Source organism: Lytechinus variegatus, chromosome 2, assembly GCF_018143015.1.
Source record: "Lytechinus variegatus isolate NC3 chromosome 2, Lvar_3.0, whole genome shotgun sequence".
Taxonomy (NCBI): Eukaryota; Metazoa; Echinodermata; class Echinoidea; order Temnopleuroida; family Toxopneustidae; genus Lytechinus; species Lytechinus variegatus.
In genome coordinates, this window is record NC_054741.1 from 27,175,905 (window position 1) to 27,189,777 (window position 13,873).

The window sequence follows — 13,873 nt, forward strand, 5'->3', positions numbered from 1 at the left end:
TCCCGAGTTAAATCGAGTGCTGTTTATAAAGTATACATATTGTACTCATAAAGATAAAGAGTATTATGAAAATTGATGTTAGGAATCAAATAAAGTACAATTCTTCAAATTTTGCAATATAGGTATTTCGAGAATAATTGTTTTTTCTAAAGTTTGTCTGGATAATGAACAACATGAATCATAAACAAATCGTTGTAAGATAAGAATCAAATTTAAATTTGTTTTTACCGTTATTGACAATCATTGCGCAGCCCGGTTAGCTCAGTCGGTAGAGCATGAGACTCTTAATCTCAGGGTCGTGGGTTCGAGCCCCACATTGGGAGCACATTATTATTTTTTTTTTATACATTACCCTTGGAAGAATACCTGAAAATTGGGATCAAAACGGGACAAATTTAAGTTTATTTTCACCTCAAAGTCATGCATATATCGTTATTCTGTATTTTTAATAATTTTTTTTGAATGGGTCCTTATCTTGTACTAAAAAAATATCCTCCCTTTGATTTTTATACAATAAACGCAAATTCATTTGTTCCAAATCTCATTTATTCGAAAATACAAAAATAATACTATTGACTTATCACAAAATTATATGATTGGTCAGAAGAAACATAAGTGAATGTCAGACGAATAGTTTGTAGTTAGCTTGTCCTGTTTAAGTGAGAATGAATCTGTTTTGACCTTTTTATTATAGTGAAAAGGTGAAAAGGTATTGATCTATTATCATACATATTTAAAGACATATGTTAGCTTTTTTTGGTAAGCCTACAAGTAAACGGATTTGTAATGAAAAATAAGAATTAATATTGTTTTTATATATTCGTTTTCGATGCTCCCGAATTCAAATTTATTCCAGGTGTTATTCATTAGGTGTATTCATAAACACGATAAAGATTAAGAATATTGTGGTAAATAAATTCATATTTTACAATATAAGTATTTAGAGAGTAACTGTTCTTTCTAAATTTTGTTTGAAAATTACATGACATGACTAGAATATAAGTCATATTAAATTGATTTTTATCGTTGATAGAAGTTTCCGCACTGCCCGGTTAGCTCAGTCGGTAGAGCATGAGACTCTTAATCTCAGGGTCGTGGGTTCGAGCCCCACATTGGGCGTACATCCTTTTGATTTTTTATACATGACCTTTGAAAAATACCTGAAAATTGAAATAAAATGATACAATATGGTCTATTTTTCAACTGTTGGTCATACATTTATCGCTATTCTATCTCTATAAATAACTCTGTTTGATTTTGGTCCATATTTTGTCCTCAAATTTAGCATCCCTTTGATTTGTATACAACAAACTCAAATTTATTTGTTCCAAATCTCATTATTCGAGTACAAGAAGTTACTGTTGACTTTTCAGAGACTTCTGCATGATGCTCAGTCAAAGGGAGCATAACTGAATGTCAAATGGAAAGTTTGTATTTAGCTTGCCCTTTTTTTAATAATATTCAGTATATTATTCAGCATAACTAAAGTGAAAATGACCTGCTGTTTTAAGGGTTTAAACTTTGATCATTATAGTAAAAAAGTTAAAAAGGTTTTAGTCAAATATCGTTTTTATTTAACAGCATATGTTGGCTTTTATGGTAGGCCTACGAGTAAACAGATTTGTAAAAGAAACTGTTTTTATACTTTTCAGAGAGATGCTCCCGAGTTAATTCGAGTGCTGTTTATAAAGTATATATATTGTACTCATAAAGATAAAGAGTATTATGAAAATTGATGTTAGGAATCAAATAAAGTACAATTCTTCAAATTTTGCAATATAGGTATTTCGAGAATAATTGTTTTTCTAAAGTTTGTCTGGATAATGAACAACATGAATCATAAACAAATCGTTGTAAGATAAGAATCAAATTTAAATTTGTTTTTACCGTTATTGACAATCATTGCGCAGCCCGGTTAGCTCAGTCGGTAGAGCATGAGACTCTTAATCTCAGGGTCGTGGGTTCGAGCCCCACATTGGGCGCACATTATTTTATTTTTTTATACATTACCCTTGGAAGAATACCTGAAAATTGGGATCAAAATGGTACAAATTTAAGTTTATTTTCACCTCAAAGTCATGCACATATCGTTATTCTGTATTTTTAATAATTCTTTTTTGATTTGGGTCCTTATCTTGTACTAAAAAAATATCCTCCCTTTGATTTTTATACAATAAACGCAAATTCATTTGTTCCAAATCTCATTTATTCGAAAATACAAAAAAATACTATTGACTTATCACAAAATTATATGATTGGTCAGAGGAAACATAAGTGAATGTCAGACGAATAGTTTGTAGTTAGCTTGTCCTGTTTAAGTGAGAATGAATCTGTTTTGACCTTTTTATTATAGTGAAAAGGTGAAAAGGTATTGATCTATTATCATACATATTTAACGACATATGTTGGCTTTTTGTGGTAAGCCTACAAGTAAACGGATTTGTAATGAAAAATAAGAATTAATATTGTTTTTATATATTCTTTTGCGATGCTCCCGAATTCAAATGTATTCAAGGTGTTATTCATTAGGTGTATTCATAAACACGCTAAAGATTAAGGATATTGTGGTAAATAAATTCATATTTTATAATATAAGTATTTAGAGAGTAACTGTTCTTTCTAAATTTGGTTTGAATAGTACATGACATGACTAGATAAAAGTCATATTAAATTGATTTTATCGTTGACATCAGTCTCCGCACTGCCCGGTTAGCTCAGTCGGTAGAGCATGAGACTCTTAAGCTCAGGGTCGTGGGTCCGAGCCCCACATTGGGCGTTCATCCTTTTGATTTTTTTATACATGACCTTTGAAAAATACCTGAAATTTGAAATCAAATCCTACAATATGGTCTATTTTCAACTTTTGGTCATACATTTATCGCTATTCTATCTCTATAAATAACTGTTTGATTTTGGTCCATATTTTGTCCTCAAATTTAGCATCCCTTTGATTTGTATACAACAAACTCAAATTTATTTGTTCCAAATCTCATTATTCGAGTACAAGAAGTTACTGTTGACTTTTCAGAGACTTCTGCATGATGCTCAGTCAAAGGGAGTATAACTGAATGTCAAATGGAAAGTTTGTATTTAGCTTGCCCTTTTTTTAATAATATTCAGTATATTATTCAGCATAACTAAAGTGAAAATGACCTGCTGTTTTAAGGGTTTAAACTTGATCATTATAGTAAAAAAGTTAAAAAGGTTTTAGTCAAATATCGTTTTTATTTAACAGCATATGTTGGCTTTTATGGTAGGCCTACGAGTAAACGGATTTGTAATAAAAAAAGAAACTGTTTTTATACTTTTTAGAGAGATGCTTCGAGTGCTGTTTATAAAGTATACATATTGTACTCATAAAGATAAAGAGTATTATGAAAATTGATGTTAGGAATCAAATAAAGTACAATTCTTCAAATTTTGCAATATAGGTATTTCGAGAATAATTTTTTTCTAAAGTTTGTCTGGATAATGAACAATATGAATCATAAACAAATCGTTGTAAGGTAAGAATCAAATTTAAATTTGTTTTTACCGTTAATGACAATCTTTGCGTAGCCCGGTTAGCTCAGTCGGTAGAGCATGAGACTCTTAATCTCAGGGTCGTGGGTTCGAGCCCCACATTGGGCGCACATCCTTTTGATTTTGAATATATGACCTTTGAAAAATACCTGAAAACTAGGATCAAATGCTACAATAAGATTTATTTTTAACTTTCAGTCGTATATATATCGCTATTTTATATTTTAAAATAATTACGTCCGATTCGGTCCATAGTTTGTCCTCGAATTTAGCATCCCTTCGATTTATATACAATAAACGCAAATTCTTTTGTTCCAAATCTCATTTATTCGAGTACACGAAGTTACTGTTGAAGTCAAAGTCAAAGGAAACATAAGTGACTGTAAAATAGAAAGTTTTTAGTTAGCTCGTCTTTTTGATATACAGTATATTATTCAGCATAGCTAAAGTGAAATTGACCTGCAAGGTTTTAAACTTTATCATTATAGTAAACAGTTGAAAAGGTTTTGGTCGTAATATCGATTTTATTTAATACCATATGTTTGCTTTTATGGTAAGCCTACGTGTAAACGGATTTCTAATTAAACAAAAAGATATACTGTTTTTATACTTTTTAGAGAGATACTCCCGAATTTGAGTTTATTCGAAGTGCTATTTATAAAGTATATATTTTATTCATAAAGATTAGGAGTATTGTGGCAAATTGTTGATGGTTACGGATCAAATAGAATTCAAGTCTTCATATTTTACAATAAAAGTATTAAGATAATGTTTTTTTCCAAATCGTGTTTGAATAGTTTACAAAATGAATCGTAAACAAATCGTTAAGATAAAAAAATCAAATGAAATAGATTTTTATCGTTATTGACTGTTTTCACGTAGCCCGATTAGCTCAGTCGGTAGAGCATGAGACTCTTAGGGTCGTGGGTTCGAGCCCCACATTGGGCGCATATCCTTTTGATTTTTTATACATGATCTTTGAAAAAATACCTGAAAACTGGGATCAAGCTACAATAAGGTTTATTTCTAACTTTCCGTCATACATATATCGTTGTTTTATTTTTAAAAATGATTATGTCTGTTTTGGTCCATAGTTTGTCCTCGAATTTAGCATCCCTTCATCCATTCCTTTGTTCCAAATCGCATTTAATTCGAGTACTCGAAGTTACTGTTGAATTTTCACAGACTTAAACATGATGCTTAGCTAAAGGAAACATAAGTGAGTGTCAAATAGAAAGTTTTTTAATTAGCTTGCCTTTTTAATATTCAGCATAACTAAAGTGAAAATGGTCATTATAGTAAAATTTGAAAATGTTTTGGTCTAATATCGTTTATTTAACACATATATGATTGCTTTTATGGTATGCCTACGAGTAAACAGATTTCTAATTAAAAAACAAGAAATAAAGTTACAAGAAGTACAAGAGTCATTGTTGACTTTTAAGAGACTTGTGCATGATGCTTAGTCAAAGGAAGCATGGGTGAATGTCAAATCAATAGTTTTTAGTTAGCTTGCCCTTTTCATTTTTCAGTATATTATTTGGCATAACTAAAGTGAAAATGAAATGCAATTTTCAAGGGTTTTAAACTTTGATAATTATAGTGAAAAAGTTGAAAAAGGTTTTGGTTGATAATTGTTTTTATTTAACGACATAATTATGTTGGCCTGTTGTGGTAAGCCTACGAGTAAGCGAATTTGTAATGAAGAAATAAAAATAAATACCGTTTTAATACTTTTTGGCGAGATGCTCCCGAATTCAAATTTATTCCAGATGTTATTTATAAAGTATATAGTGTATTCATAAAGATTAAAAGTATTGTGGCAAATAAATTGATGGTTACGAATCAAATAAAACACAAGTCTTCATATTTTACAATATAAGTATTTAGAGAATAACTGTTTTTCTAAAGGTTGTCTGAATAGTACATAACATGAATCTTATACAAATCGTCAAGTCAAATTAAAATTGATTCTTATCGTTAATAGCAAACTTCGCACAGCCCGGTTAGCTCAGTCGGTAGAGCATGAGACTCTTAATCTCAGGGTCGTGGGTTCGAGCCCCACATTGGGCGCACATCATTATTTTTTTATTTTTGATACATGACCTTTGAAGGAATACCTGAAAAGTGGGATCAAATGCTACAATATGGTCTATTTTTCCAGCTTTCAGTCATACAAATATCTTAAATTAATTGTTTTTAAATTTAGCATCCCTTCGATTTATATACAATCAACTCAAATTCGTTTGTTCCAAATCACATTTATTTGAGTACAAGAAGTTACTGCTGACTTTTCACAGACTTCTGCATGATGCTTAGTTAAAGGAAACATGAGTGAATGTCAAAAGAAAAGTTTGTAATAAGCTTCCCTTTTTAATATTCAATATATTATTTGGTATAACTAAAGTGGAATGAACTGAAATACTGTAAAGGTTTCGGAATCTGTATTATAGTGAAAATGTGAAAAGGTTTTGATCTAATCTTATTTAACGACATATGTTTTGGTTAGCGTAATAGTAAAGGGATTTGTAATAAAAAAGTGTAAAGAAATATTGTTTAATACATTTTAGTGAGATTCTCCCCATTCGAATTTATTCAAGGTGTTATTTATAAAGTATATTTTGTACTCATAGAGATAAAGGGTATTATGAAAATTAATGTTAGGAATCAAATAAAGTACAAGTCTTCATATTTTGCAATATGGGTATTTCGAGAATATTTTTTCTCTAAATTTTGGTCGTTCTAGTAAACGGCATGAATCATAAAGAAATTGTTAAGATATGACTTAAATTCAAATGTGTCTTTAGCGTTATTAACAATCTTTACATTGCCCGGTTAGCTCAGTCGGTAGAGCATGAGACTCTTAATCTCAGGGTCGTGGGTTCGAGCCCCACATTGGGCGCACATCCTTTTAAATTTTTGATAGATGGCCTTTGGAGGAATACATGAAAACTGATATCAAATGCTACAATAAGGATTATTTTCAACTTTTAGTCATATATAATTGTATCGTTATTCTATTTTTAGAATGATTATGTCGTTTTTTGGTCCATATTTTGTGTTTTAATTTAGCATTCCTTCGATTTGTATACAATAAACGCAAATTCATTTGTTCCAAATCTCATTTATTCGAGTACAAGAAGTTACTTACTTTTCACAGACTTCTGCATGATGCTTAGTTAAAGGAAACATGAGTGAATGTCAAAAGAAAAGTTTGTAATAAGCTTCTCTTTTTAATATTCAATATATTATTTGGTATAACTAAAGTGGAATGAACTGAAATACTGTAAAGGTTTCGGAATCTGTATTATAGTGAAAATGTGAAAAGGTTTTGATCTAATCTTATTTAACGACATATGTTTTGGTTAGCGTAATAGTAAAGGGATTTGTAATAAAAAAGTATAAAGAAATATTGTTTAATACATTTTAGTGAGATTCTCCCCATTCGAATTTATTCAAGGTGTTATTTATAAAGTATATTTTGTACTCATAGAGATAAAGGGTATTATGAAAATTGATGTTAGGAATCGAAATAAAGTACAAGTCTTCATATTTTGCAATATGGGTATTTCGAGAATATTTTTTTCTCTAAATTTTGGTCGTTCTAGTAAACAGCATGAATCATAAACAAATCGTTAAGATATGACTGAAATTCAAATGTGTTTTAGCGTTATTAGTCTTTGCGTAGCCCGGTTAGCTCAGTCGGTAGAGCATGAGACTCTTAATCTCAGGGTCGTGGGTTCGAGCCCCACATTGGGCGCACATCCTTTTAAATTTTTTATAGATGGCCTTTGGAGGAATACATGAAAACTGATATCAAATGCTACAATAATGATTATTTTCAACTTTTAGTCATATATAATTGTATCGTTATTCTATTTTTAGAATGATTATGTCTGTTTTTGGTCCATATTTTGTGTTTTAATTTAGCATTCCTTCGATTTGTATACAATAAACGCTAATTCATTTGTTCCAAATCTCATTTATTCGAGTACAAGAAGTTACTTACTTTTTACAGACTTCTGCATGATGCTTAGTCAATGATTAAATGGTTGAAACATGGCTGAATGTCAATGAACAGTTTGTAATTAGCTTGCCTTCTTAACATTCAGTATATTATTTGGCATAAACTAATGTGAAAAAAATATTTTTCTAATGAATGATTGAATGATTAAAACATGACTGAATGTAAAATTGATAGTTTGTAGTTATCTTCCCTGTTTGATATTCAATGTATTATTTGGTGTAACTAAAGTGAAAGTGAACTGAAATACTGTAGAGGTTTTTAAATTGTTATTATAGTGAAAAGGTGAAAAGTGATTTAATGCATCGTTATTATTTAACGACATAGGCCTATGTCAAAAAGGCCCCTTTTAATCATATTTACTCTGAATTAACCCATCCCCAGTATAATATTGTGTCTATATGTGTGTATATGAGAGTGTGTGCGCGCGGGTGTGGGTGTGCGCGTGTGTGTGTGTTGGCGTGGGTGCAATTGTTCTACAACACTAAAAGTAATTCATTCAATGTCTGCAGACCGTCAGACATCAATATTTCAAAGTTGTGACCCGACATCAGTATCGGTTAATGTAATTCACTTCTAGCTGGATCACAGGAAGGCTTCATAGCTCTCAGTTGGCGTAGGCGGGTTTGCATGATAGACTACAAGGCTCAACTTCGATCATTGACTCCGCACTACCCCTGCTGCTTCTTGACAAATTTGATGAGCACCGTGTCACCAAGAAATCACAAGATACCAGTGGGGAAATATTAATGCCTGGTGAGTGTGGGTGCTTATTATCACCTGGGATATGAACAAGAAGGCAAAATGTCCCCCTCTTACTCTTGGGTATACCACAAGGAGATTGAAACCTCCTTTGTAAATCGCAGAAGCATGCAGAACGGCATCGGTTCATATAACGACACCAACAGTGTTTAGGGATGCATTCAAGAATGCGCAGACAAGTTGGTTTGACCGTGTGGTGTGAGGTAAATGTGCGTGCGTATTCGGGCGTGTGTGTGTGTGCGTGGGTGTGCATGCGCGTGTTCGGTATGGTTGTTATTTTGAATGGAATTCGTAATTAAGAAAAATAAGTAAGGGAAGATCTAGGTGTGAATGAGGTGAGTGTATGCTTCAAGATCAAGGGTATGGTACCTGAACCTAGCAAGCTTCGTTCGGAATCCTATTCTCTCCGACTATTGGCACCATTCTCCGAGACTTCATTTTCAGATTGAACTTCTCTGTTTATTTTCCTCTTCAATTGCACTTAACTCTCACCACCAAAGAATGAATAGGAAATTACGATCACCATTCAGCCACACTCACTTCCAATTTTCACATTTTTCGTGTTTTTATAACACCAATTTTATCCCATCTAAGACACCTTCCACGGTCTCGCGTAAAAGCGTCCAACATTACTGACAGAGTGATGTTGTCGGCCATTTTGAATTGGTCTCGTCATTCTCTACGGGGGTGCTAATGATAAAAGCCAGGTGCTCCAGCAGACATCGCCCCATTATATTATCCCATGCACATGTTTTACAATCAAATCATTGCAAAGCCAGCCCAATTACATCCATGTTGTTGACGCTGAGCTGGTATTTCTATCATTTTTTTTGTCATGTTGGTGGTATACGTTCTGTGTGTGAATTTGGCCTCGTAAGATGACGTATAGCAGTGTCAACCTTCCAAAGGTTCTGCATCACTTGTAATTCATTATCGTAAACAAATCCAACAGGGTGCTACATAACTTTTTAGAAGCACTTACCCGGTTGGGCAAGTAATTTTTTAAATAGTTTGAATATACTTCAAAAATCTATTTCACTTGCCCGAAAAATCCTTGAAAAAACAGTTTTACCTCTTCATTCAAGAAAAGTTTTTGTTATTTAAACCATCGACCTTTTTCTCTTTTGACATGAACTGATATACCTTGTTACTGCATTTCTGTTTCCAAAGTGATTTTTTCTGGCCTGCCATGACCCAAATTAGGGTCAATATAATATCATATCATAATATCATATCGACCCTAATTTTGGTCATTTTGCTTGCCCTATTGGGGCAAGTGGTTTGGTCTTCAAAACACTTGCTCGGCTCTAACTTTTACTTGCCCCAGGCAATCGGGCAAGTGCTTATGTAGCACCCTGTCCAGTATTTGTTATATTCGTAAGAAATACAGGAAAAATAAGAAGTAAAATATCTAGGAGCGACATAAACTGCAAAATTCCAAGACAAGCAAACATCATGCGTCAGCATTCCAGCATCTAACTTATGACGTTATATAATCTTTCGGTTTGATGTTGATATATAAAAGGCGCATGCCATTAAGAGCTCATCATATCACGTGACCTGAGGTGGTTTAACAGCGTGGCACCATGTTCATAGCGGTGTGACCCCCCCCCCTCTCTCTCTCTCTTTCCCTGTCTGTCTTCTTTATTATTCTTTGACCTTATTTATTTCGTATTCATATATTTTATTCCCTCATACCTCTGTTTGTATTGGTCATGTTATCCCTATTCTCCAATTAGTTCACTCGCATGCTTACGCACTAACACTCTGCACATAGGCACTCACATTTCCTCTCTGGTTTGACATGTTTTCCTTTTCTCGTCATAATTTATGGTTGCATTGGTTCTACGAATTACATTTTGTGTTTCGTTGTATTTGTGTAACTTTGTTATTCAACTTTGCACAAAATCCGTTCAATCTTATAGAATTTGCAATCAGGGAACTATGTTAAGATATGTTTTTATAAGGCTGCGCGGAAACAAGTTTCTCACTACAGGGGCCCGTTGCAGAAAGAGTTGCAATCAATTTCAACTCTGAAAATCATGCGCGACTTGATTTTCAACCAATCAACAGCGCGCATTTGGGACTTGCGATTGATTTTTTTTACTTGCGTTTAAAAGCAACTTTTTCTGCAACAGACCCCCGAACTCTACCATGATTATGATTATCATGTCATTCATATCGTACATGTTTATTAAAGCCATCAAGAGAAACAAACATGAATTATTCCAAAGTCGTTGCATTCTGAATATGGAGAGGTCAATCAACTTTTGCTGCAAGCTTCTTAACCGTCGGGCCTCTTCCAGATTTGATGGAAAACACCCATTTTCTAGAATATCACCGGTTTCCGGAATTTCTGTCTATTCGTGCCTAAAGACGCTTGCCGTCAACAGGTATCTGGTCTATTCGAACCTTTGACAATCGAAAGAGTGGAAGAGCAAAGCCCGGGGCCCTTCTCGCCTCGTAGTGGGTACCCTTGCTACGAGATTAACACCAGACCCGTGCTAATTTCACTCACGTCTTAATCCCAGGTTTGGTTTCAAGCGGCCCAGGAGGGGGGTCTAATGAGGGCCCGTCCTGCTCAACCGTGCCAGGCAAAGCACGAGAAAGGGAATTGGGGGTGAAAGCTCCAAGCCACATGGAGCGAGAGAGAGGTGAGGGTTTCTACCCCACAACCGGTGCTCTCAAATCGTCACTAGGCCACACAAAATGTCATTGTACGGAATTTGCAGTCGTTTTTACCAAAACTTTTTGTAACACACACACAAATATTTCGTGAGAAGAAAACTATCACATCTCCAATGAAATAGACAGAATGCATTTCTATCATACCTTTCAACTTACACTAATTTGATATCTTGTGGAGGAAATGCATGGAAAGAAGATGATGAATTAGATAATTACGTCTGTTTTGAGAGTCTAAGCTTGCGCATCGCACAATCAGGATTTGATTTCGCTCAGCCACGGCACCATGCGTAAAGAGTGGTGGTATACGGTTTCGCTGACTCCCGCTGCGCAGGGAAGGCCCTACGAAGTGTAGCGTTACAGATATTGGTGTCAACGGCCTCATTGAGAACGCTGGTCCCCGCGGCAAGGCTGCTGCGGCATGTATCATGCGGGCTATCAATGGTTGACCTCCCCGAAACTCTCCCGATAGCTTACTCTAAGCGATACGCTTTGCGCACACGGATTTGTCAAGATTATTATACTATCTTCGTGAGGAAATGAAATGGATAGGAGAAGGGAGTGACATTCTTTGATAAGAAAAGTCTACCATCAATTACCCGAGCACATTCCTGATAAATGATTGGTGCTTACCGCTGTGCTTGGGTGCATGGTCCGATAGGTCAGGTATAAACCCAATGAAAGGTTAGATGACTGTAAGCTCGAAAGTATCCTCTATTTAAATTGTTCACACTACATCACAAAAACAATATACAAAGTTCTCTGGGACTCATTGTTGTGTTTAAATTTCTTCGAATTAAAACTTTACTTCAATCAAAGTAAAAGTGCCTAAAGGGGTGCTCTGGGTTGAAAATCTAGATAAAAAGAGTAAAATCCATCGAGAACTTCTGATAATATAACAAAATTATTGAACTTTTAAAGTTAAGAAGGGGGTGTTTCAGCGGAAAATATTCCGTCCCTCGGATATGAAGTTAAAAGGAGGCATGGTGAACAATGATGACAATAATAATGATTGCAAGTAAAAAATTAATTTTCCCTTGAAAAATATTCATTAATGTATACGTTATTCTCTTAAACGTTTCATAATTTTGTGTTGACATTAGGAATTATTTTATGAGTGGCTGCAATATACCAACCGCTTGATATCATGGATATTACATCAAAGCAATCTGTGCCTGCATTTAAAAAAAATGTTGATGTTAAAGTAAACACAAACATATACTTTGCCTATAAAATGTTTCCCATAACAGTAAGAAAATATTGATAGGTTTATGGCAATAGGTTCAGCTAAACAAATCGCTCGTAAGGTCGGGTGGAATCTTACGAACGGTTTTATGAAGCATACCCTGTTTGGAAGCTTATAACAAATAATAGCAGGTCGATTAACTACCTTATACCCAACACAAATCCGAAATTATATGACTCTGGATTAAAAACATGAAAAACATGCCCATTAGTAATACATCAAACATGAAACAAACACCCCCCCCCCCCCATACACACACACACAAACAGAAGCAAATTGTACAGGATTAATAGGTTCAATTACATATAATACCCATACATCATTTCTCGATCACACCGTACACAAACCCACACCCCAAAACACACTCACACAAATGCACTTCCTCATTCCCCACATAAACACACACACACACACAATCCCTCATACGTGTTAGCACCCCCCTTTCTCTCTCTCATAATATATATATATATACACACTCAACCACACAAAAAGTGATTGCACTGAAAATTTAAAGTGTATTAAAACATCAACACAATTATAAACAGAAAAAAAACAACACTCCCTCGTCGATACGCACACCCCACACTCGCACATCCTCAAAATAAACACACATCCGCACACCCAGTATGATACCGTATTTGTAGGAGAGCATAATTGTCATCTAGAACTAAATTGAATAAAGAATTGAGACGAAACACAACTGACATACTTTTGATTGTTTTTAATAGCGCTATTTCTACATCTACTGTAGATTGTGTTACCATATTTTTACATGATATGTTATACAATAACACAGACGAACCTAACAAAGAGAGAGAGAGTGCGCGTTTTATCTTCTGTTGGAAAAGCTTTGAATTGATTAATGAACCGACACCAAAATTACCATTGTTGATATTACAATATCGATGATTTATCTCAAATAATATTACAACTCATGAAGAGAGTGAAGAAAGAAAAACATATCCACCAACTTGACCGTTAATCATCTGAGGGAAATGTGGAGCACCTCTGAATGTTGTTTTCCTTTAATGGCACTCATATCATAAAATACAGATTAGAGAGGGAGTGGGGAAATGAGAAATGGGGGTAGTGGTTGAAGCATTTTTCTGTCACTTCCTTTTCCAGAAAAGAAATAGTGAAAGGTTCAATACACTGTACTAATCGTTGATGCGCGCTTAATTAGCAACAACGTCATATACGACAAACGAAGATAGCTCTAGCGATTCCTAAATCATCTGCTTTTCGCTGCTCTTCGAGCAATCCCAAAGTTCCACTACAAACTAAGGCCCAGCGGCCCTCACACTTGCCACATGGAAGACACAATTCCGATGACAAAAAAAGTCTATGGATTTTACCTTTCCTCATCTCCCACTTTTCTTCTTTTCAACTCCCAATTCTGTACGCCCCAATGATTCTGTTGAGGCAGTCATCCTAAAATACATCTTTGCCCAATCTTTCTTTACTAATTCAATTTCAACTACGTTTAGCGTCTCCAAATTTTCGATTCCTTTTCCCCCCTCTCTGGCTTCCTTCCCCTTAATCCATGTACATTGCTTATTGTCACCAAGGCATGGCAGGGCACTTTTGGCGCGCTTCTTGGCAGCTTCCTTCGCAGTGTCGTCTGCGTTAAACCT

General features: G+C 34.5%; 6 non-coding genes across 6 annotated transcripts; all 6 read left to right on the plus strand.

Moving 5' to 3' along the window:
* Positions 1 to 1,046: 1,046 nt before the first annotated feature.
* TRNAK-CUU lies at positions 1,047 to 1,119 on the plus strand. Its single transcript has one exon. It is a non-coding gene; the product is annotated as a tRNA-Lys (tRNA).
* A 790-nt stretch (positions 1,120 to 1,909) lies between these two features.
* On the plus strand, positions 1,910 to 1,982 carry TRNAK-CUU. The gene has a single exon. It is a non-coding gene; the product is annotated as a tRNA-Lys (tRNA).
* A 1,575-nt stretch (positions 1,983 to 3,557) lies between these two features.
* Positions 3,558 to 3,630, plus strand: TRNAK-CUU. The gene has a single exon. It is a non-coding gene; the product is annotated as a tRNA-Lys (tRNA).
* Positions 3,631 to 5,522: 1,892 nt separating this feature from the next.
* TRNAK-CUU lies at positions 5,523 to 5,595 on the plus strand. Its single transcript has one exon. It is a non-coding gene; the product is annotated as a tRNA-Lys (tRNA).
* A 756-nt stretch (positions 5,596 to 6,351) lies between these two features.
* On the plus strand, positions 6,352 to 6,424 carry TRNAK-CUU. The gene has a single exon. It is a non-coding gene; the product is annotated as a tRNA-Lys (tRNA).
* A 785-nt stretch (positions 6,425 to 7,209) lies between these two features.
* Positions 7,210 to 7,282, plus strand: TRNAK-CUU. The gene has a single exon. It is a non-coding gene; the product is annotated as a tRNA-Lys (tRNA).
* The last annotated feature ends 6,591 nt before the right edge of the window (positions 7,283 to 13,873 follow it).